Source organism: Cynocephalus volans, chromosome 9 (assembly GCF_027409185.1).
Source record: "Cynocephalus volans isolate mCynVol1 chromosome 9, mCynVol1.pri, whole genome shotgun sequence".
Lineage (NCBI taxonomy): Eukaryota > Metazoa > Chordata > Mammalia > Dermoptera > Cynocephalidae > Cynocephalus > Cynocephalus volans.
Window position 1 is genome coordinate 54,980,498 of NC_084468.1, and position 24,853 is coordinate 55,005,350.

Here is a 24,853-nt window from a genome sequence, read left to right on the forward strand (position 1 = left end):
TGTTATTGCATCTAGGCCTTCTGAGTGGACAGAGAAAGAGAGAGACAAATGCACACAGACATACATGAAGGCACTTCAAAACTTCATGGAAAACAGAATTAAAAGATAATGTGAATCTTTCCATTAACATATTGAATTATCCTATCTATATATCTATATTAAGCTATACATGAGTTCACGCTGGCATCACAAATTCTAACACAATACCACTCTCTCTGCATCCCCCCCCCCGATTATCTGCAACCTCCTCTCTAACAAGAAAACTGATCCCTGATATTTGTCATTCATTTACTCATTCATCGATTCTAGATTATGTACAGCAGTTTCAGAGTTACTAACCCCTATTCTTGTGATACAAAACTTCACCAAATACAATGTGTACATATAGTTCCTTCTAGTTTTCAACTTACAGTTTTCAGTCAAAATAGTTTTCCATAGTTACTTACTACTTAGGTCAGAATATTCTTTTCCACCCCTTTCTCTTAGGAAATGCCATATATTTCAATACAGTTAAATTCCTTTTTTCAAAGTCGGCATTCCATCCTGAAACCTCATGACCTCCTTGTTATTTTTTTAAATTTATATATTTATTAAGTTTCTCTTAATGCTGTAAAGTTCTATTGGTTTTAAAAATGAATGGCATTATTTATATGCCCTAAATTTATTTTGAGAACAAGTTTATGGGTTCTTTTAGTGGAAGCGATAACTTAGCTTTAATATATAATAAAAAGAAACAATTTAAAGTACTATAAAGAGAAATAGAAAAAAATCATATTTATAGGAGAAGACTTTAACACTCTCAATAGCTGATTGAAGAACCAGATTCAGCCTTAATAATAAGATAAATTTGATTAATACAATTTAAAATTTGGCCTAATTGATATATATCACACTACACTTAAGAATGACAAAATTGTAAGAATGACATGGAACATTTACTGCAGCAAACCACAATTAAGCCACCAAAATCACTCAACACATTTCAAAAGATTGAAATATTCCAGAGTACATACAACAGACTGAAGTTAAGCTATAAATTTGCAGTAGGTTTTAATTCATAACTAGACAATCTCCAAATCCCTGCTAATAGCAATATACTTTTAAATAACCTATGGGTCAATAAAATTAAAAATTTGAAATTGGTTTAAAGCAATAAATGTATGCTGAAGAAAACTTTCAAAAGAAAGGTAAAGCAGTGCATAAAAAGATATTTAGAGCATTGAATGCATCTATTAGAAAAAAATGAGAGGCTATAAAGTTGTTATCTCAATAAGCTAAGAGAAGAGCAAAACAAAATGAGAAGAGAAGGAAAATAAAATGAATGGCGTAGGGAGAAATCAATGAAATAGAAAGTGAATATGCAATTGAACAAACTGACAAAGGCAGAGTTGTCTCTTGAAAAGCTTGATACAATAGATAAATACCTAGCAAGACAGAGAGATAGGATAAGAGAAAGAGAAAAAAGGCAGAGACAGAGAGACAAGAAAGTACCAGGTGTAAAAAAGAGAAAAGAAGTTTACAGACATCTAAATTATAACATGAGGACATGCTGCATAATTTACCAACATTTTGGGAATGTTGATGACATAGTCAAATACTTCAAGTAAAGTAACTTACCAAAATCTAATACAAAATAATGCAAAACTATTTATACTGTATTTGTTGGCATTGCATTGAATCTATCAGCTGGGGGCTGACATGTCAAATATTAGTGTGCAATTTGTAACCATAGGATACTTTCTCATATGTTTAGATAATTTTTAAGTTTCTTGCAATAATGTTTGAAATATTTGATATAGAAGTGCAGTAAATATTTTGTTAAAAATATTCTTCCTTTGCAAGATTTATAGTAAATACTTAAATTTATTTATTTGCTCATAGATTATCTCCCAAACTGGGATAATTTTAAATATTTCAAGGAATTTAAAAATGACCTGGACATGTGAGAAGATAATCCATGCTCATGAATTCAACAGCTAATATTTAATACCAATTATTACCTCCAAGTGATAATTTCAATGTAATGCCAGCAAAAATACCAGGAAATAGTATGTGCACGTGCATATGTACATACATATATGATATATTTTATATAGAGAAAGTGTGTGTGTATGTTTTGAGGTTGGCAAGATTATGGTAGAACTCACATGGAAAGGAAAAGAAAGAAGAATAACTGTAGTAGATTGTTTCCACGTATGGGTAAAGCAGTTCCTTCCGTCTTTGTTTGAAATGTACCTTTATCCTTCTCCCACTTAATGTAAGTCTATTTCACCTTCTCTTGAATTTGGGCTACCTTTTCTACTTTCTTCAAGCAATAAAATGAGGCTGAAGTGATAAAGCTAGGCATTAAAATTTCTTGAAGCCTGCACTTTTGCTCTCATGGAATGCTGTCCTAAATGTGTCATGTTATGTAGAACTTAAATATACATGAGAGCCCCAGCTGTCTTTTCTGTTCCTATCTGTTCCCAGAAAGCAGGCGATCCAATAGTATGACTAAGCCCAAACAAAACCGGCTGAGAAATAGCTCAGACGATGCATAGTCATGAGAAAGAACAAATGGTTGCTGTTTTAAGCAGCTGAATCAGAAGTGCATGAAAAAGAAAGTTATGCTTATACTTGTATACCGCTAGGCTTATCGTGGTTTGTTACACAGCATTATTGTGAATATACCTGCTTATATATGTTGTCATGAATGTAAAGGGTGTTGCCATAAAAAATTAAAAATAGAATAATAGGCAATAAGACAGAAATTCAGAACAATGATTTTCTGTGTTATGTAGTGGCAAAATGTTTGCTAAGACTGTTACCTACAACCGCTTGAAGAAGGGAAAAATCGACCTAATAAACTTTTAGTGCTGAGGAAGAAATGTGTGGCAGAAGACTGAAGTTGAGTTGGTTGTTATTAATTGTTTTTAACAAAATACTACAAGAAAGAGATGAGGCCACTTTGTCAGTAGAATTTAGAGAGAATATAGAATTCAGAAATTGCATGGTTGAAAAGTTGTTGTTTCTCACCAAATCAAAATTGTGCCTATTACAACACAGACTTAGATAACAGGCCAAATTCAAGGTATAGCCAGTATAACATGGCATTAGGATAAAGACCAAGCGAACCTTTTTAGAAGAATTTTGAAAAAGTCAAGAAAAAGTCTATTAAATCTTTTCACCTGGAAAAAAAATGGCTCCTAAAAATCTATGATCACGATTCCACAGAAGCCTGATTTACTCAATGTACCCCCAGTTAGTCTTAGAGAGAGAGTCATTATTTCCTATGAATTGTGGATGGGATTGCTCGCTCGTACATATTGTTGATTGCAATAGAACACATACAATATCCACAGTTTGTTTGAGAGACTGGTATCGTCAAATTATTTCTAGCCTAAATTTAACAAACTGAGATTAAGATGTAAAGAGATTTCTGGACCTCCAAATTTCTATGGACAGAAAGCAATGTGTAAAAGCTACTAAGCTGTAAAAAGGGCAAGGAGTGGGATTATTTTCCAATTTTGTCTTTAAAGTGACTCAGTGGAATGATGCAAAAGAAAAAAAAAAAAAAACACCCCCTCCACTCCTTGACAGTAGAACGAAGGGCAGTGGAGACAATGAAAGGAACAGGTATGTTACTGAACCCAAGTCCAGCAGCTCGCCACCCCCCAAAAAACAAAAACTGGAGAGGCAAGTGTTGGCAAAAAGGAAAAGTATTTTTATTGAAGAAGCCAGCAGTCCTTAGGAGATGGTGGACTAATTTCCCTAAGACCATCTCATATTTTCAAGCTAATCAAGGGTTTTTATGGGATGAGAAGCAGAAAGTCAAAAGCAGGAGGGAGTAGGGACTACTGGACAAGGGACCCGATACAACGGGTTTTGGAATGGGAGGTACATGAAAGGGACAAGGTGCAAAATCTCCAAGTATTATGATCAGCTGCCTTTTGAGGTCGTCTATGCCACCAAAGTTCTAACTGGTTTCTGTTTTCATCCTTGAGATTATCTTAGGGTTCAGTTGACTTCTTATTCCTAGCCATTGGGCCTGTGTGACTGCTGTATTGTGATTTAATCTTGGTTAATGGTTTAGAGCTAACTACAAAGCAAGAAAAACCGTTATTTTTCAAGAATGCAAGTGAGAGGGGATCTTCTTAAAGTGTCAGCAGTTACAGGTATACCTTGGAAGAAGGATGAGGGAAACAGGGATCAGCAGAACATCATATTTGCTGTGGATTCGTGACTGTTCTGTGCCATCTGTTCTTTATTTTATAAATGAAAATATTTATTGTTATACCGTCCTCTTCTACCATCACATAATTGGTGTATAGGGAAGACATAGCATTTCTTTTTAATTCATAGATGTTTGGATCATGAGAATCCACATATGAACTTGATGTAAGTATTGTCATGAATTAAGATCAAAACAGCTTTATTGAGGTATAATTTATATATTAAAGTTGCACATACTTAATGTATACATTTTGATGAGTCTGGAAATACACATATGCCCATCACTACGATAGACATATCCATCGTCCCCAAAAGTTTCCTTGTGCCTCTTCGTTTGGTTTTTGTCTTTGTTGTTGTTTTTGTTGTTGGTGTAAGAACACAATACGAGATCTGCCCTCCTAACAAATTTTCAAGTCCACAACACAATATTAACTGCATGCACTAGATATCCAGCACTTATTCATCTTTCTTGCATGACTGAAACTTTATAACCAATGAACAACAGCTATTTCCTATTTCCCCTTCCACCAACTCCTGGAAACCACCATTCTACTATCTTCTTTTATGATTTTGACTATTTTAGATACCTCATGTAAGTGGAATCATGAAGTATTTGTCCCTGTGTGACTTATTTCATTTAGTGTAGGGTCTTCCAGGTTTATCCATGTTGTCTGTTGTCACATATGACAGGAGTCCATTCTTTTTAATGTTGAGTCCATTCTATTGTATGATTATACCACAGTTGCTTTATCTATTCATCTATCAATGGACATTTGGGTGGTTTTCTTGTTTTGGCTATCATGAGTAATAGCCAAACATGAACATGGGAGTAAAGATATCTCTTCAAAATTCTGAGTTCAATTCACTTGGATATGTAGCCAGAAATGGAATTACTGGATAATCTGACAGTTCTATGTTTAATTTTTGAGAAATATACATATTGTTTTCCATAGTGATTGCACCATTTTACATTTCCACCAACAGTGAACGAGGGTTTTCTTTTTTTCCACATCCTTGCCAACACTTATCTTTTGTCTTTTGGAAGTAGCCATTTCAATATGTACGTGGTGATATCTCATGGTGGTTTTGATTGGCATTGACCTGATAATTAGTGATGTTGAGCACCTTTTCATGTGCCTGTTGGCAATCTGTAAGTTTTCTTTGGAGAAGTGTCTACTTGTGACCTTTGCCTGTTTTTAGACAGGTAATTTGTTTCTTTGTTCTTGAGTTGTAAGAGATTCTTATTTATTTTGAATATTAGCTCCTTATTAGACTTATGGTTTACAAATACTTTCTCCAGTTACTTAGGTCATCTTTTTATTATGTTGATTGTTCCATGTGTGCTGCAGAGCAGAAACTTTTTAATTTTTAGTAGGCCCACTTGTCTATTTTTCTTTTTTCAGCCTAAACTTTTAGCATTGACCTTCTGTCATAAGATTCTATAGATTGAGGCTGTTGCTGTGGTTGGATATTCTGGAAGTAAGTTGGATAGGGGCAAAAAGTGTATGTTTAGCACTATAATCGGTATATGGTTAAGCTTTGCAGCAGGAAGAATACCGATAATAAAAATAATGATTTGCGATGATATTAATTGTAGCTAAATCTGATGAAAGAGGAATGCAAAGACATAGGAGTAGATGCTTCATGACAGAAAAGAAGTGATTGAGCCAGTGTATTCAAGGTCTTAAAGTCGTAGAAATGCTAGAGTGACAGTACTAGTGTACATGAGTTGCAGGGTCAGAAGATGAAGAAACTTCAACATAGATTTTTGTAAGTTTAGTATAGCATAGGCAATAATATGATTACCAAGAATATAACCATGGGAGAAGATTGGCTGTGACAGGGTCAAGAAAATATATTTAGAAATATATGTTGATGTTAATACCACCAAAAGTGGTGAAGAATATGAATGTGGAAAGAAGAATAAGGACATGTGACTAAGATACCTGCAGATGATAGCAACGATGAGACATTGCAGAGGATAACATGTGATGAAATGAAGGTTGATGAAACACTTTAGGAAAGCAATGGGGAGCAACTCTACCTCCAGAGTGAATATGTGAGGTCTAAGAGGAAAGTAAATGTCTTCACTTGGGCATTAATAAACGGTTGTTACTGCTGCCATTACTACTAACAGTTGTTGCAGTTGTTTCTCTTTATCCATATTTAATACTACTTATGTTTTTGAAAAGAAACCACAATGATATTACTTTCTCTCATATTGAATTTGTGCCCACAAACTTCCGTAGGCAACTGTATTAATTTCCTATGACTTCCATAACAAATTACCACAAACAGGTTGTCTTGAAACAACAGAAATTGTTTCTATCACAGCTCAGGGGGCCAGAAGTCTGAAATCAAAGTGAACTCGGGGTTGGTTCCTTCTGGAGGCTTTGAGGAAGAAAGTGCCCAATGCCTTTCTCCCAGCTTGTGGTGGTCAGTAGTCCTTGGTTTTTCTTGGCTTGTAGACACATCATTGCAATCTTTACAGCCATATTCACCTTGTTTTCTTCTCAGTGTTTCTCTGTGTCTCTTTATGTCTTTTTCTCTTTTATAAGGACACTCTCATTGGATTTAGGACCCACACTAATCCAGTATGATTTCATCTGGATCCTTATATTAATTACAAATGCAAAAACTATTTCCAAATAAAGTCACATTCTGAGGTTCCCAGTTCACATGAATTTTTGGACGGTAATATTCAGTGCAATACAGTGTACCCGCCCCCTGCCCAGCTGGGCCTTCTCATCACTCATTAGATACTGTGCACTATAGCATAGCAGGTGGCAAGCTCAGTAGTCAATTGCAGTGCTGCTGAAGAGTGGCTGAAAATATAATTTTTTAAAATACAGAATGCACTTTACTACTTGTTGCCTATGAAGAGGCCTGATGAATTTTAGCAAACATATTTTAAACATGAGGTATTTATATACGATTAGAATTTCTTTTTTCTTCTATGTTAACCCAAAGGTTAAATAGAAAAAGATATTAGCCTGAAATGAGAAAAAAATTAAACCTATTTTAAAGAGAGGGGTTCTCAAGTAATTATATTAGGTATATAACTGAGTTCATAGCCACTCTGAGAGGAAAAAATTTAAAAAAAAAAAAAAAAACAGAAGGGGAAGACAAGCCACAGAAGCAAGTGCTATAGAAAACTGTCAAAAGCATTTACTTAAATTTTATGGTATGATAGTACTAATGGCATGATGAGTATAATAAGAAATAATTCATCATAAGGTAGCAATAATCCAAAATCCAAGTCAGAACTGAATATAACTGCAGAAAGCAAACATACTTCAAAAAGTAAAATTTTTAAAAAAAATATTCCTAGACAAATTGAACTAGAAAGATCAATAAGCAATAAGGAAAAAAGTACCAGATGAAGAAGAAATAACTATAAAATAGCCCTTGTATTTAAAAAACAGGATTTCAGAGTATGCCTAGGTACTGAATTTAATAATTAATAAATGTTCAAATGAAAGCTTTTAATTAAATCACAAAGATTAAAGATCTTTTCCATGTGGAAAATAAGTTCTACTTAGGTACACTTTTTGCCAAGTGACAGCTAAAAAATGTAAAACATAATTATAGTGGTCATACCTTCTGGAAAATATGGAAAATAACTTGACAAAAGATTTTTATGCAATATACAGAAATAATTATCAGGCTTGATGATATAGACTGGATGAAAAGTTGTTCAAATACCCAGGAAACTCTTATATGTGGGGTAAATGTGATTTAGAGTTTATCCAGTTCAATAGTGTGTCAATGCTTGATGCATACTAGTCTTAACTAGTAATAATATAGCTTTTAGTTGAGTATTTACCATAATAACTTTAAGCTCCCATTTTAAATTTAGGAGATAAGACTTTTTGAGTTTCCTTTTTTACTTTTTATTGAAATAAGCAATGTTATAGGAGATATAAAAGGCAAAAACATCCCAGAAATAATTACTTTTAGTAAAACATATTTTTATTGTTAGTAAAATAAAGACTGTTAGTCGTCAGTCTTTGAGATATGTGCCAAAAAGCAAATAAAGAATAAATAGGTCAGAGTACCCTCAGCTGAAATGTGGTTGAGTAAAACCACTCAAGAGCAGGCGTCAAGTGGGAGGCTTTATAAAATACTCACGTATTCTAATACATAGGTAACCTATGCTAGTGAGTTAATAGAAAAGTAAGATGCAATTGATAAGCCTAAATTGAAGAATGTTCTTATTTTAAAAATATAAGATGGTGTGCAATATATATTTGTTGGTGTGATTACGAGGGTAACATTAAAGAAATTAATTAGACCAGTAGTAATTAAAAATGTTCCACAAATTAATATTACTTCACCAGTGAAAGAAAAAACAATGGTGTGGGTTCATTAAAAGCAAAAAAGAAACAAAAACCACTACAATTTATGGGTGCATTGAGAAATGTTAGATGAATATGTGAAATTTGAATTTTAAAATGTATATAAAGGTACTTGTAGGAAAATCTACCATTAACTTTTCTTTATCTCAGTATAATAGTACAAAATGCCATTTTGTAAAATTTGTTATTGTTGAAACACCAACCTGTCCCAGTGATGTTTTATACTTAAGAGATGTTCTGATAGGTCGCATAATCACATTCAAGACAATGGATATAATAAATTAGGTTTGAATAATATTGAATGTTTTACTGAAGGACTCAGCGAAGATTTCTCTAAATGATACATGATACTTCATATTGAGGATGAGGTATGTTCCCATTTTTTTCTTCCTGGGGCAAAAATAAACCTTCTATTTGATTTTTACAATAAATATTTTGGAAAAATTGATAATAAAATTATTTTAAATTTGGACTGACATAAAATACATTTCAACTTAATGAAATATATATTCTGAACTTTGAAAAATATAAGGCAAGCTTTCTATTTGTTAAAAAAAGGTTATCTTTATCTTGTTAACTGGTGATTGAAATATATGGAGAAATATTTAGAAGAATCATCAACAACGTTAAGTCTGGGTAATTATAAAATAATTCCAAATTCTTCACTTGGAATACTGAAAGTTACATGAAAATCTCATGTTTTCCTGTCGAACTTATCTAAAATAATGTTTACAACTGAATGGCATATATTTTTGAAGAAAAATATATTCTCATCCAAACCAATTAGTAATAACTATTTATTTCTAACAAGCAGAAATAAATTATTCAGGAGTTTAATGACTATGTTCAATGTTTTCAACAATCATTAAAAAAACAAGAAAACTTTGAGGATGTGCATATAAATTGAATTAAAAGGTAATTAATTTTATTTTGAACATCATACATCATCAATGGAGAAAGAGAAATTGAACAGGCTAAAAAGCATGGAGTCAATTTGAGAATCAAGTTCCTATGGGAATAAAAATGTAGAAATGAAATAATTCTTTTTCTTATTTACTGAAATGCAAAAATACATATTTGACCTGAATTGACTAATAGGAAAAAACATTAAAATCGTCTTCCACATATTACTTATTGATGCCTTTGCATTATTTACAAACATTAAAAGGCTTTCTAATTTACCCTCTAATTTGAAGAAATTTAGTAAAAAGCATTTTAAGCATAATGAGTATTTTTGCCTCAAAAATGTATTAGTCTGTTAAATATTAAACAAGTCTTAATTTATTATAAACAAAGTAAAGATGCATTTACAGAGCCTAATAAACTAAGCTATTATGGCTGTCGTGCTGTATCTTGCCTTGATAATTCATCCAGAAATCACATGAATTGTTCCACAAGAACACATGCACATACATACACACAAACATGAAAACAAACAAAGATATATTTACCTTTCTATATTGCAGTGATTAATTTTACTGTCATTTTAAGGACTTTAAAATGACTGACTGGACAGTTAGATGGATATCAAATATTGGAAACATGAGAAAGTGCATATGTTTGGGATTAGAATGGGTATGTAGTGTTGATGAGATGAGTGTGTCAAAGCAGGAAATGGCATAGACCACCATTAGGAGGACAGGGCGTGTGCTAAATTTCAATCTTTCATAATAGTCTCCAGGGGAAAAATGAAATGGATGTTTGCCAAAAGATCAAGGCTTAAATAAAAATACATACAGTTTATAAGATGCAAAAAAATATCAGAAGTCTTTAAAAATATTTTTTAACATGCATTTGCTAAATTTGCAATGGAGTGAGCAAAGCTCACACGTGATTTGTCACGTGTATTTAGATAGACACAAAGAGAGTGCTCAACTGAGTTCCAGAATCCCTGGAAACTGAATAAGAGATAGCTTGCCTTGGAGTATAGGATTTTTAAAAGAAAATGTTTCTCTATATTCTCTCACTATCTATTCATTTTTGAAACAATATTTTAAGAAAGATTTTGTTAAAAACATTTCTAACTTTTTAAAAAAATTTTAACTATTTATTTTGATTTTTATATAAATATATAGGCACATACACTCACATTGAAAAAAAGAGAAAGAGAAAGAGATCTCCTGCCATTTTTGTTCCCTATAATTCCACAAAAAGTTAAAATGGTCACCAAACACACCATATGGAGAACAAAAATACTATGTATTTGCGATTAAAGTTTTAATAAGACAATCTCTAGTGCTAGAGTTTATGTATATCAGCAAACATTTTAAGATAATTTTGTGATGTATGATCCAGTTGTATCACAGTTAAATTAATACTTTGATTTCTAGGAGAGATAAATTTTTAAGAGAAATATACAAGATTTCTATCTTTTCCTAAATTAAATCTTCTAAGACTATCAATGCTGCTAGCATATACTTAACATAAGCCCATTTAATACCCCTTTTAATATAGGACATTATGACACAGACATGTAAGGAAAAAATAGAAGATTCTTGTGTTAATTTTGATTGTGCTTATCAGAACTTTTATGTATCAAATTAATTTGCTAATTTATTCTATACATTATATTTACTAATTTGTTACTTACCTTTTTGAAATTGGGTAGGAAAATGATTAACCAATAAATGCTTTTATTATTGTATGATTCCCAACAAAATGCAAACCAAACTCTGAAGCTGAGAATATGACATGTATTGTACCTTACCATACTAAAAAACATTGATTTTTATTGCACAGAGCAAATATTTGTTGAAAGTAAGTTCAGACAAAATAGTTTTGAACCCAAAAGTTCAAACAAATAATAAAAAGGGACATCATAAATATTTTACAATTGAGTAGCATCTAGGTTTGCTCTTTCCGAGGATTTAATTCCTTTCTAATATTTACCTAGAAGTACATGAGATTGAACAACTGCAGAAATCAGAAATGGAAGACAAACATATTGCTTCCAATTAAACCATGTAGTTAATGCTGTAATAGAGAAATTTCAAAGCACTTATGCTAAAAGGGTTATAAACACTGACTAGGATGAGAAGGAAGTCAGAGAAGGTTCTGCTTTTAACCACCAAAATTAGGAGTGCCCCTCTAATATGATAACACTCACTGAAAAGCCACTACCCATGTTTCACATCAAATTCAAACTCTCTCACTCCCCGTTTTTTCTTAATGTCTTGCACAGGCATACAACCTTCCTATGGCTCCCAGCTTTTTCAAATATCTGTCCACTTTTCTATTTTATAACTCACTAACCTTTAGTACAGCCTAAGAAGATGTAAGATAAAGAAACCTTGTTGTCAATACAGAGTCAATTTATAAAATTCTATATATTGTCAAATTAAACAAATAAGCAGAGAGTCATTAGCCTGAGGTTATCTTTGTACTTTGAGTTCCTATGTAACAAACTGAAAATTAAATCAGTATTTAAACTAACTGAAACCTAATTTAGGAGTATATTTTTTTGTAACAAATGGTCCGGTTCCATCCAACCACAAACAGCTGAGCTTCAGCAAATCACAGCCAGCTCATCACACCATGTCCAAATAAGGCAGATGCCTAGCTGTAGCCAGTCAGATGATTTATTCACTTTGCTTCTGTGTTTGGTCTATAAAAGCTTTCTGCTTGTGTTGTTGCACAGGCCTCTCTGAACCTCTTCTGCATTTGAGTGCTGCCTGATTCATGAATTTTTTTTTTTTCCTCAAATGAACTTTATTTAGTTTGTGTGAAGTTTTTTTTAGCAATATAAATTATTTCCCTTTCTTTGGTGGAATTTCTAAGGAGGAATATAAAACTTTGTTCAAATTAAATATCCAAGCTAAAAATACTTTAAAATGTCACTGTTGAAACATTTGAAATGTTTTTAATACTGCCATCTTGATTTTTAATCTAACTTTGTTTTTGATCCTATAGTGCAAGGGATGAGAAATTATGAATTGTGGCAGATTACATGTGTTATTCTTTTCACTAACACAATTTTCAATTTGTATCATAGTTAATAGACAACAGCAGCTTTTTTTATTTCAAACATACTGGAATGAGTTCAGCAAAAAAATGTTACCCCAAATAATTTATAAAGAGCCTAGAGCAGTCCCCCTTACGTGCAGGGGATGCATTCCAAGATGTCCAGTGGATGCCTGCAACTCTGGATAGTACCTAATCTGATAACGTTCAATTAGAAAACATTTCTCTCAATGCCTTTTTCACCTTAACTAAGCCCTTATGTAATATGAACATAACTTTTGCTATTTGAGGTGTGATAGCAAAACTGGCCTGAGTTTCTTTTTTCTTCTTCACAATTTCATGGACAAAAATCCATTCTTACTATAGATCTTAATAACCTCACCATACAATTTTTTTTTCTTTTCTTATTGATATAAAGTTGAGAATGTTTACCTTTTCACTTAAAGGAGGCACTGTACAGCTTCTCTTTGGCATATCCAAATTGTCAACATCACTACTCTTGCACTTTTGGGCCATTATTAAGTGAAATAAGGGTTGCTTGAACACAAACACTGCAATACCACTAGAGTCAACCTGATAACAAGGAAGGCTACTAAGTGACTAATGGGCAGGTAGCATATTCAGCATGGATATGCTGAACAAAGGGATGATTCATGTCCTGGATGGGATGGAGCAGGATGGTCTATGAAAGTCTATCATGCTACTCAGAATGTCATGCAATTTAAAACTTATGAAGTGTTTATTTCTGAAATTTTCCATTTAATATTTTTTGGCCACAATAACCTCAGGTAACTGAATCCATGGAAAGTGGAAATGCAGAAAAGGCGGGGTTACTGTACTCACTAATGGATATGGCTCCATAATCTAGGGTATAAGTATTCCTTGCAAATAGTTTGTTTCTAGTAAAAATGATTTAGTTTTAAGTTTATAAGCCAGAGTTTTTGGTAACTACTTGCTGTTGACTGAATTGTGTCCCCAAAAATCTATGTATTAGAAACAATACCACTGTGATGTTATTAAGAGGGTGGAAATCATATTCTGAAAATTGAAAGGTGTAACTTTAAAAAAATGGTTAAATTGTGAGGACCATGCCTAAGTAAATTGATTAATCTATCGATGGCTTAATGGTGGTCATGGGCATGGTTCTGAGTGTTTTAAAAGTGGAAGTGAGGAGTTAGCTCTCTCTGCTTCCGCCATCCACCATGTAATACCCTGCTTTGCTGTGAAGAGTCACTTCCTATGAACAAGGCTCTTATTAGATGTGTTCTGTGGACATTGGACTTCCCAGATTCTGAAACTGTAAGCAATAAATATTATTTCTTTACACATTACACAGTTTCAGATATTTTGTTATAAGCAACAGAGACAGACTAATACACTACTATAATTTAAGTGTTAGAACACCTGTTTTAAAAGTAATCACCTGTGAAATATTAAAATAATTGATATGCTTGAGGTCAATCACAGACCTGCTAAATTTGAATCCCTGAAATGATCAGACTTTGGTACAAATCCAGGATCAGAAATCCATGCTGTAGAGAAATGTTCAATCCTAAAATAAGGATAAACTAGGCCTTGAAGTATAATGTCCAGAAACAGGAAAAAAAAAAGAAGAAGAAAAAGTTACTTTAAGCATTAGGACTAGAAAATATAAATTCTTACTAGTGTTATCTTTTAAAAATGTACTATAGACATTTATTTCCTAATATACTAATATTCCATAACTTTTATTTTTCTACTTATTTAATATTTTAAGTTATCAAACACTTTGTTATATACTGAAAATTATATAAAAATGTTGAAAAGGTTAAAAAAAAAATTTTCCTGTCTTTAAGGATATCATAGTCTACTAGAAGGATCATTTAATGCCATTTATATTCCTCAATTAGTATATGGAATAGCATAATAGAGACTGGTAAGTTACACTAAACTATTCTGAATTGTAATGGCATACCATTTGAGCAAATTTTCTTTTTTTACTTTGTATATCTATTAATTGGCAAATTATAATTGTATATTTTTATGGGTACAATTTGATGTTATATGTATAAAATGTGGAATTATTAAATCAAGGTAATTAACACATACCTCACCTTATACTTAATTGTACTGAGAACATTCAAAATTTATTCTCTTAGCAATTTTGAAGTATACTATTCATTATTATTAACTATGGTCATAGTTTTTACACAGTTTCCTTATGAATCATAATAAATCAGGTATATAAAATTATAGTCATCTTTTTTCCAACCACTTATATAATATTTTTTATGATGGAATATATGCTTGTACATCTCTAGTAAAAGAAAATGAAAACATTACAATCAAAGGAACTAGATCTTCTCAATGTTCTTTCTGATAAAAAGTCACAATATGTCTGACATTCATTCTTTTCTCTTAAAAGACGTTCCATCTTTGTCTTTTAATGTGTTTTTCGTCCACATTTCCAGGCTTAAACTGCTTAACTGATTTGCCCAGAATTTGACCTCTAGCTTAATAGAGAATTATATTTGAGGCTGAGTCAGTCAAATCCAAATACAAGGAAGAGGGTATTATGTGGCTAACTATGCAAAATTGCATTAATGATCCAAAGTGTGGCTTAACTTCTGCAAAATATAAAGGGAAAAATTATAGAAAGTTTAAAACTCGTTCTTAGGAAGAAAGCAAGATTCTAATAAAAGTCTGGAGACCAAACTACTTTAGTATATGGCATCATTAAAGGTAATACACATGATGCAAAATCACTTACTTCAAATTATTTTAGTAGCAAGTTGATGGCTATCCTCTTAACCTGTGGTTTCATAATGAAGCCCTATTCACCTTTAAAATTATCTTGAGCTCATAACCCCATCTGCAGATAATAACAATTGAAAGGTAAGATAAGAACATTCCTGGGATAGTGGTGGTTTAATTGAGGTGTTCTGTCATTAAATTCCTATTACTGCGCAATGGGGCTTTGCAAACCACCTAGAAGAAAAAGTCATTTCAGAACAATGAAATTGTACATTCGATGGGTCTTACCAATATTAGCATAATGAGTTTTGAAAATAAACATTCAATTAGCAAGACATCAAGAAGAAAATAAGGAGACTTTATTAACTGAGTAACACATATTTTAAGATTCATTTGTATGGCAATGCCTAAAAACTTTAGGTCTATATCATATAAGCGTTTGACTTAATGACAAAAAGCTCAAATTGATTTTTTTTAAAAAAGTAAAATATGTTTCAAACATATCTTCAAGTATAATTTTTTTTTAATATTATCCTTCTGTGTTTTCCAATCTGTGGTAGACAGAAAAATGCACCCCCCAAAACAAAATCCACACCCTAATTCTTGAATTCTAAGGATAACTTACATGGCAAAGGGCACTTTGAAAATATGGTTAAATTAATAATCTTGAGATGGGGAGATTATTCTAAATTATCTGATGTGTGGTGTATATACACATAGACACACATACACATTACTTATTGTAGATACACATATAAACGTCTTTAAAACCTAAGATATTACTATAGCAAGACTATCTTATACCCTTTAACTGTGTACAAATAATAGGCTCTACTCTATATTGTGTTGATTTTTGTTTGCAAATTTAATTATAAACTGATACTTTTTTCCTACAGAAAAGAACAGTTTATTTTCACAGTTATGTACATACAGTACGCCACATTGAGATGTGAAAAGCTTATGCCTTTCTGTACAGGAGAAAGCATTTCTCCTGCTCAGATTTCTCCTTCCTGACATTGTAGGAGCAGGAATTCCCAGGGCCTATTCACCATCAGCTTCCTGATCTAGCTTACGAAATGTTTCAAAGAATAGAACTAGGGAAATGAGCTAAATCAGGGAGACTGAGTTTTCAGATGGGGGAAAAAGAAGGGTCTGAACAATGAGTGAAAGGTTTAAGGAGTGTGGAGTTAAAAAGCTGTGGGAGTTGAATTCCCATGTGTTCTGTCATTCTCTTTTTGACATCCATGTTTTGATAGCATGTTCCTTTTCTCATTGAAGCTTCATTTCATTAATTGCACCACCTTTTTTTCACCTTTTTATACCAATCTGTGCTACATCTAAAACAGTAGTCGATTATTTATCTGTGTGTCCTTCCTTAGGTGGCACATGATAATTCTGTCTTCTCTGCCAAATTCTTAAAAGAAAACTTGACTAAATTCACTGTTTTTGCTCTCTTACCTACTACTTCCTGCTATCATGAATGAATCTTGAAAAGATAACTAAATGCTCTAAGGGCCAAGTTTAAAAGACCCTTCTCTTCCTTTTCTTATTAACTACTTCTCTCTATCTGACACAGACAACCATGGCTTTCTTTTAAAAACCTTCTGTGTATGTGTGAAAGGATTCTCTTGTAGTTTTTCACCTTTATTTTTTTATCTTTCTTTCTATATTATTCCCTGACTCTTCTTACTTCAGTATTCAATTAAATGAAGGTGTTTTCCTCATGTTTCACTTCTTAGATTTTTCTCTCTTTTTTATGTACCAACCTGGGGAAATTTGTATCGCTACATGCTTATGCAGTGTCCTGAACTATATCTGTTGCTCAAATCTCCCCTCTGTATTCTAGACTAGTTTTACCAAATGCTTACCTGATGATACACTCAAGACTAAAAAAAATAATGAAAGGGAATCTTATTAAACTCCTAAAAATGTTTTTTTAATTATATTTCTTATTTTGATTAGCTTTTCTATTTAGTTAATTGACTATGCTAAATGAATAATCTAAGATTTTTCATGCTCCTCACACCTCAAAAACCCAATTATCCACCAAACTGGATAGTTTTATATCAATTTCTTTCTCTCATTTTACACTTTCATTGACGAAGTTCAGTATATCATTGCTTTTTTCTCTGCAATTTTCTTATCCAACTCTGGCTTTTTGCACCTTTCTGGTACCATTTTTGCCCATTTTCCCCATTGCTACCTATCTACTTATTTTTGTTGAAAGACAAAATAGCTCATAAGGAACACCTGAGTTGATCACCCTGTCTAATGAATTTATATACAGGTTTCCCTGCCAATATGTATTCCTGACTCCCTTATTTGATTTCTTTTTATTTTATTTTTTTTTTTTTTTTTGTCTTTTTCGTGACCAGCACTCAGCCAGTGAGCGCACTGGCCATTCCTATGTGGGATCCGAACCCGCGGCGGGAGAGTCGCCGCGCTCCCAGCGCAGCACTCTACCAAGTGCGCCACGGGCTCGGCCCTGATTTCTTCATAATATCTAATTAGACTATCAATTATGTTTGCTTGCTAGTGATATGATTCAAGTGTATGTTTCGTGTAAAAGAATAAATAACATAAAGCTTAAAAGTAAAGGTAAGATTCTAAAGAAGAGATAGTACAAAACTAAGCTCTTCAGTTTTATCTTGAAGGTCACAGTATGCTACTGAATGATCCTAAACATGAAAAGGCATGTTTGGATCTTCATTTCAAAATATTCTGCTTCTTAGAAGGGTCTGTATTAATTGAAAAGTTCAGAGAGAACATTCAGGGAGATCACATAGGAGACAGTTCTTGAAACCCCTATTAAGGTTTTAGATGTGAGAGAGTAATGAATATTGGATATATCCTCTTGCAATAACCAATATGAAGCTGAACAAAGTGCATGAAGGAATTGGTTTCCAGTATTGAACAAGAGACAATGCAAAGCTGAGTTCCTTCTGAGTAGGGCAATGTGTAGAATTCATTCTACATGCACCCTGACTTTCTGCCTAGAAGAACTTTCCATACCATTCTACAAAGAGGAGAACCTAAATAGAAAACAGCAGGCTTACTAGGAAGATTAAATAACATAGATATTGGATCGTACGTCTTCTTATGTAGTTGGAATTTGTATGGCAGGGTACTAGAGAGAAGGGAACTGTAGAGATCAAGCTTGAGAAAGACTCATTAGGCTCCCCCAGTGTATTAGTCTGTTTCTGTTGCTTATAACAAAGTACACAGAACTGGGCATTTTATAAAGAAGACAATTTATTGCTTACAGTTTCAAAGGCTGTTAAGTCCACAGTTCAGGGAATGAATCTACTGAGGGTCTCGTTGGTGGTGACATTGCCGGCAGAGTATCACATTGCAAGAATGGTGGAGCAGAGAGAGAGGCAGCGAGACTAAACTCCTCATTCACTCCTTTTAAAGCCCTCAGAACCACACCCATGACTACCATTTTTAATCCATTCATGATGGAATGGTCCTGCAATCCAATTACCTCTTCAAGGTCCCACTTTTCAATTAATGTAATAAGATTTCCCATCCTCAACAGTTGAAGTGGGAATTAAATTTTGGGGGGACATTCAACCCAAGGCACTCAGGGTCTTGAGCAGTGTTCTAAGGTGAGCATGTGCTGGTCAAGCCTGTAAGAATTCTGGCAGAGTGTAGTTAATGCATGGTTATGAGCTGGAAGAGATGCCAGAGAACATATAGTTCTAGTGCACCTTGAATTTACACCCAGCCAAATAGAAAGACTTTAGCACATTTCTGATGATTTACTTGAGATCCTAGAACTGTCATGTTTTTGTAAAAAGGCTGTTATGGAAGTAATATTATCAGTTAAGAGTAATAAGTAATATATTGTAGAAGTGAGAACAAAGCACTCTGACAAAGCCTAAAACCAAGCCTCAGCAGGATCAAAATTTTCAGCAGGATCAACTGAGCATCCAGTAAATTAACTGACTTCCAGGACAAAACTCAAAACTCTGTAAAGAAAGAAAATACAATCCAGACTCTCAAAATTTGGCAACGCAATGTCCTAAATGAACTCACACACAGTAAACTAGATATATAAACAAGCAGGAAACTATTATCCATAAATATGAAAAAAATATAAAACAAAAAAGGGGAACCAACAGAGGTAACGGATATCAGAACTACTAGCAGACAAGGATTTTTTTAAAAAGCTATTATAAATATGCTCAAGTGTTCAAAGAAAATATTCACACAATAAGTAAACACGAGCAAACTCAATGAAAAAGTAGAAACTAAAAGAGACTCAACTGAAATTCCTAGAACTACAAATTGCAATACCTATAATGAAAAATTTGCTTGATCGACTTACAGAAGATTAGGCTTTGTAAAGAAAACTTTAGTGAACATTAAAATGTTAGTAAATAAAGACATAGCAACAAAAATTATCCAAATTTGAACAGAGAGGGAAAACAAGGGTAATTTTAAAAGTCTCAGTGACCTCTAAGACAATATCAGAATATCTGAATTATCAAAGCATCTAAAAAAAAAAAAAAGAAAGAAAAGAAAAGGTGAGAGAAGCTGTAGCAAACATTGAACAATTCAACATGAACAAATCATTTTTCAGATGCATTTCATGGGAAAATAGTAACTCAAAGATTAAAATGATTGATACATCTTGATCAAAATAAATACAAAACAAAAATCATGCCTAGGCACATTATAGTTAAAGGGGATATTACAGATAAATATATAATCTTAAAAGTTTCCAAGATTACAATGATAAAAATATCTGCTATTTTTATCATTAGAAGAAAATAAAATAACATATTTAAATGATTGAAAAAAAGGAAAAGAAAAAAATAGCTGTCAATTTATAATGCAAATCCATTGTCTCCTTCATTAACGATTGCAAAATAAATATATTTCAGCTAAACAAAGCTGAGAAAACTCATCAATGGCAGATTTATCCTACCAGAAATGTTAAGAAAAAATTTCAAGCTGAAGAGAAATGATGGACACTTGGATTTACATAAAAAATACACTGTGCCAGAAATAAGAAATGTGTGAGTAAATATAAAAAAAAAATTCTTTTATGTTCAAATTTTCCTTTAAAGATACCTGTTTTAAAAAAGAAACATGATAATGTATGTCAGATTATGAGATAAAAAGAAGTAAAGTAGATGCCAATAAGGAACAAAGAATAAGAACAACATCCATGGAAAAATATTGTTTAAAATTCTTACATTATAGATGAGATAGCATAACATTAAGTCAAGGTAGACTGACAAATTAAGGATGCATATTCTAATACATTACGTGATCACTAAATAGATCATAAACTAATAGGTATGAATAAAACAAACATTTAAAATAATAAAAATAACAAAATACAATGTAAAAGAAAAAAAATAATGACATAATACTTGGATGATTGAAAATGAAATAGAAAAAAGAAAAAGGAACAGAAACATATAGGACAAATATAAAACATACAGCAAAATGACACTTAAACACAACCACATCAAATACTATGTGCAAATGGAAAAACACTCCCATTTAAATCAGGTAATCTTGGCCTGTATTATTTATAAGACAAATTGATAATTTTTTCTGTAGAAAAAAAGCAGTTTATGAGTCTAATGTAACATTATTTCTATGATAATTCCCATACAGAATCCTTCACTGAGATGCTAGAAATTCAAGGATTTTTTTTTTAGGAAGAAAAATAAATGAATTTTTCATATCTGGCCTCTCCTCCCCAGCAGAGTAGCAGTAGAAAATTCTCCAGGTCCAAGTTCCTGCTTCCTCATCTTCTTAGTCTTGCACAGGGGATTTATCAACAAGTGAAAGCCTGCTCCAGTACCAAGACCAATGTCAGTTTTGATAGGTAGGTGCCTTGGGCCATAGAGATACACTTTCAATTTATATTGAAAGTAAAAAAAGACAAAGACAAGTAAAAATAAAAGGATGAAAAATGCAAACACTATTCATGAGAAATCGTGATTGGCTATATAAACATTAAACAAAAATAGACATCAAGAGAAAGTGTGTCATCAGAGAAAAACAGAGAATATGATAATGGTAGATGTTTCAATTCATCAAAAATCTATTAGAACCATTAATAGGCTCCTAACAACAGCACCAATTCACAAGGAAGTAGTGCATTCAAAGATTGCAGTGTTTAGCTAGGAACTTTCACTATCCAGACACAAATGAAATTTAAAGCTTCTGATAACACATGTTCTGGTTATAATACAGTTTGATGTTCTAAGTTGGAATATACACATCACTGTGATTCGAAAGGACATGGCTTTCAGTACATGTGGCAGTCCTTATAAAAGTTCATGTTGATTTTCAAGGGCTGAATAGAGATAATTCTGGTAGCATTTGATGTCTGCAGAATCCTTTGCAGTGAATTATAACTTTGGGTTGGACATAGAATATCTTAATATTCTTTAATGCTTTCCAGTACGACTGCTGCTAGATGTTTAATCTTTTTTTCTTTCTTTTTTTTTTTTTGGTGAGGATTTTATTCACTAAATATATAAATTCAAATGAAGTGCTATAGGTAAAAAAAAAAAAAAATGTTAATGATATGATTCAAATTGTCCAATAATTCTTTGTCTCTTTGTTTTCTATTCCTGTGGTGAGACTTGAACAGTAATACAATATTGATGTTCCAATTAAGGCTTATATTTAATCACTTAATTTGCTTATATTGGAAACACAGTTTTCCTATTTTCCTAGCTTTTTATCATTGCTGCACTAATTGTATCCAAAAAATGCAAGCCTAACATCTTTATTGATCTATGTAATTAATACTAAGAACACATTATAGAAAATCTTTCAAAAGTCAGGGTGTATCATGCATAAACAGCTATTTATACTTATTGCCATTTTAGGCAATTAACTTTGTGATCACTCTGATATTTCCCCACAGTACACCAAGTCAAACAAAAAGTTGTATAGAAGAATTTATTATCTATTTAAGGACAAACATTTTTACTAAGATGCATTGAAGAAAAATAAGATTGAAGTAGTTGCAGTGGCTATAAATGATTATCAAGAAATCTTATGGTAATGGAAGAAGCAAATTATATTACAAATTCACATCTGCAATGTTTGAGCAACCATGATAATCATCATTGGATGTTTTTCTTTCAGTTTTTGATAAAGAACCATAGCATGTCCAATAAAGATGCCCTCAAGTAATTAAAAAGGCACTAATGTACAGCAATAATTAAAACACCATAAAGTGCAGCCTTCCAAACAAACAAAAGCCAGTGTTTTATTAGGGAGTTTTGTAAAGAGCATAAAGGTCTTTGAATCATTATCACAAATGCCAGTCCAGGTTGAGTCAACACGTAAATGAGATTGTGGATCTCTGTGGGATGTTCAGTGCAATGATGCCCATCTCAGGCTTAACTATTAAAATAGTATAAATAGAAACTGATGAGCTTCACATATTACTGAAAGTAATTTCAAGCTCTTTGCAAAAGTAAGATAAAATTTCATTTGAGGAAGTTATCAGGCAGCAGAGCGTAGTTAAAACTCATCGGCCTGTTCAATCATAGGAACAGTAATAGGTTCTGTAATTTACTATAAGGGGAATTTTTGCTTAATTCAAATGTTTTCAGACAGTTTCAAAGGCTCTGATGAAAGTAAAACTCCATCTTATATCAATTAGCCTTTCCATATATCTTCCTAGTCCCTCACTGTAATTTTAGAGGTCAAATCACCAACTTGGGTATTTCTCATACAGTGAGAAACAGATTCAATGGCTAGAGAAAGTGGCTATTTACATGGAGTTATTTCCACAGGTAAATAGGACTCCCCAGAAATTGTTCAAATTAGTGAAAATAAACCAGTAGGAAATTAGGGAATAGTGATTAAGTTAGGCTGAATCTATTGAAAAAGCTATTTATTTAAATGACTCTTACAAACTAACAGAAAAATGGGTAAAAGCCAGGAATATTAACTGAATAAATGAAAGTATGTCATGTTCATGAATCCTCTGGTTCCTTCAGTTGCAAATGGCAAAACTCAATTTCAGCGTATTTTAACTGAAAGGGGATTTATTCATATATAATGGAAAATATTTGTTATGATATACAGTACCCAAATTGTACGTCTAACCGTCAACTATAAATGAAAAGAAGCTTAAAAATCAAGTTTTCCTCCTTGACTAACAAATAAAATTTAATTAGCAGTAGTCAAATATGGTGACACTTTTTTTTGACATATCGTTCCTTGGATGTTTTGAAGGTAAAATCACAGTCCTTTTAGGTTATGTAATGTTACCCATTATATGTTAACTAATCTTGTACATTTCTGTGTGAATGTAAAAAAAGGATTTGTAACTACCTTCAAAACTGTATTAATCTCTTTCCATGAGCTCTGAATAAGGCAGCTCAATAAGAGAGCCAGAAGTCTACACTCATTTTTCATAGCCTAATGAAAAGGAAAGAAAAATTGAAATAAATTTTAGCTAATTGAACAGAGCAAGAAAGAAACCTACACTGAGAAAATAAAAATGCATTCTGATAATTTTGCATTTAGGCATATCATCAATAATCAATCGATGTATATAAAGAAAATTGTATGGCATTTAATTTTCTGTTTCTCCAACAGTAGTAACAGTTCAAGTCTTATGTTCACTGTTGTTCTAAATCACTTACTTAAAATAGCCAACCATCCACTTGGCTTTGCTTTTCTCTCTAAACTCATTTGGGTCAATGCTGATTTACAGTAATCTGCCCTGGAAAAGCATTTTTCACTCTGATTCTAGTCCTTTACATGTCCTTCTAAAAATTGCTTTTATGAAACAAAAATGTGCTTTACATGTACAGTTTATTTTCATAATAATTTTAAGAATTAATGAAACCTTTATATGTGAGTACAATCTAAATGTAAGTTGCGAAAAGCCAATGTGGTACTCTCAATTAAAGATTTTAAAGGCTATCTATCTTTTATCCTTCCTCTTTCCTCTCTCTTCCCTCACTTTTTCTCCCTCAGTTTGTTTGTTTGTTTGTTTGTTTGTTTGTTTACCTCTCTTTCTGCCAGTTGACTAAATAGACATAACTTATTATTGAGTAATTCCTCTGTTCTAAAGAACATGTTAATTCAGATTAACCAGAAACTAAATTCAATTTGTATTTCAAAACCTCTATTTTCCAGTTTTTTGTTTGTTTGTTTGTTTGTTTTGTGTGTGTGTGTGTGTGGACTAAGATCACTTTTTAAAATGAGTCTTGTGGTATTTGGTCAAAAAATTTATTGGTAAAAACTGTGGTGGAAAAGTATTATTGATTTTCATTTCAGGAAAATATAATGTTATTAGTGAAAACTGATGATTTGTTAGTATAAGTTGATACTATGATATTAGTGATAAGCAGATATCCAATGATTCTAACTAATTCCTTGGGACTTTTGGCCAAATATTGAAAAAGTTGAAATTCAGATCTCTGAATTATCTTGTCAAATAAAGCAAGTGCATAAAGTAATTTACACGCCTTTGATTCATTTAGTGTTATCTATTCTAAGAAAAGATTATTCTAACTATGCTAACATATTTTTTCTTAAATAAAGAATGTGGCCTTGTGAAACAACAAAAGTTGGAAGATGCGTCTTCT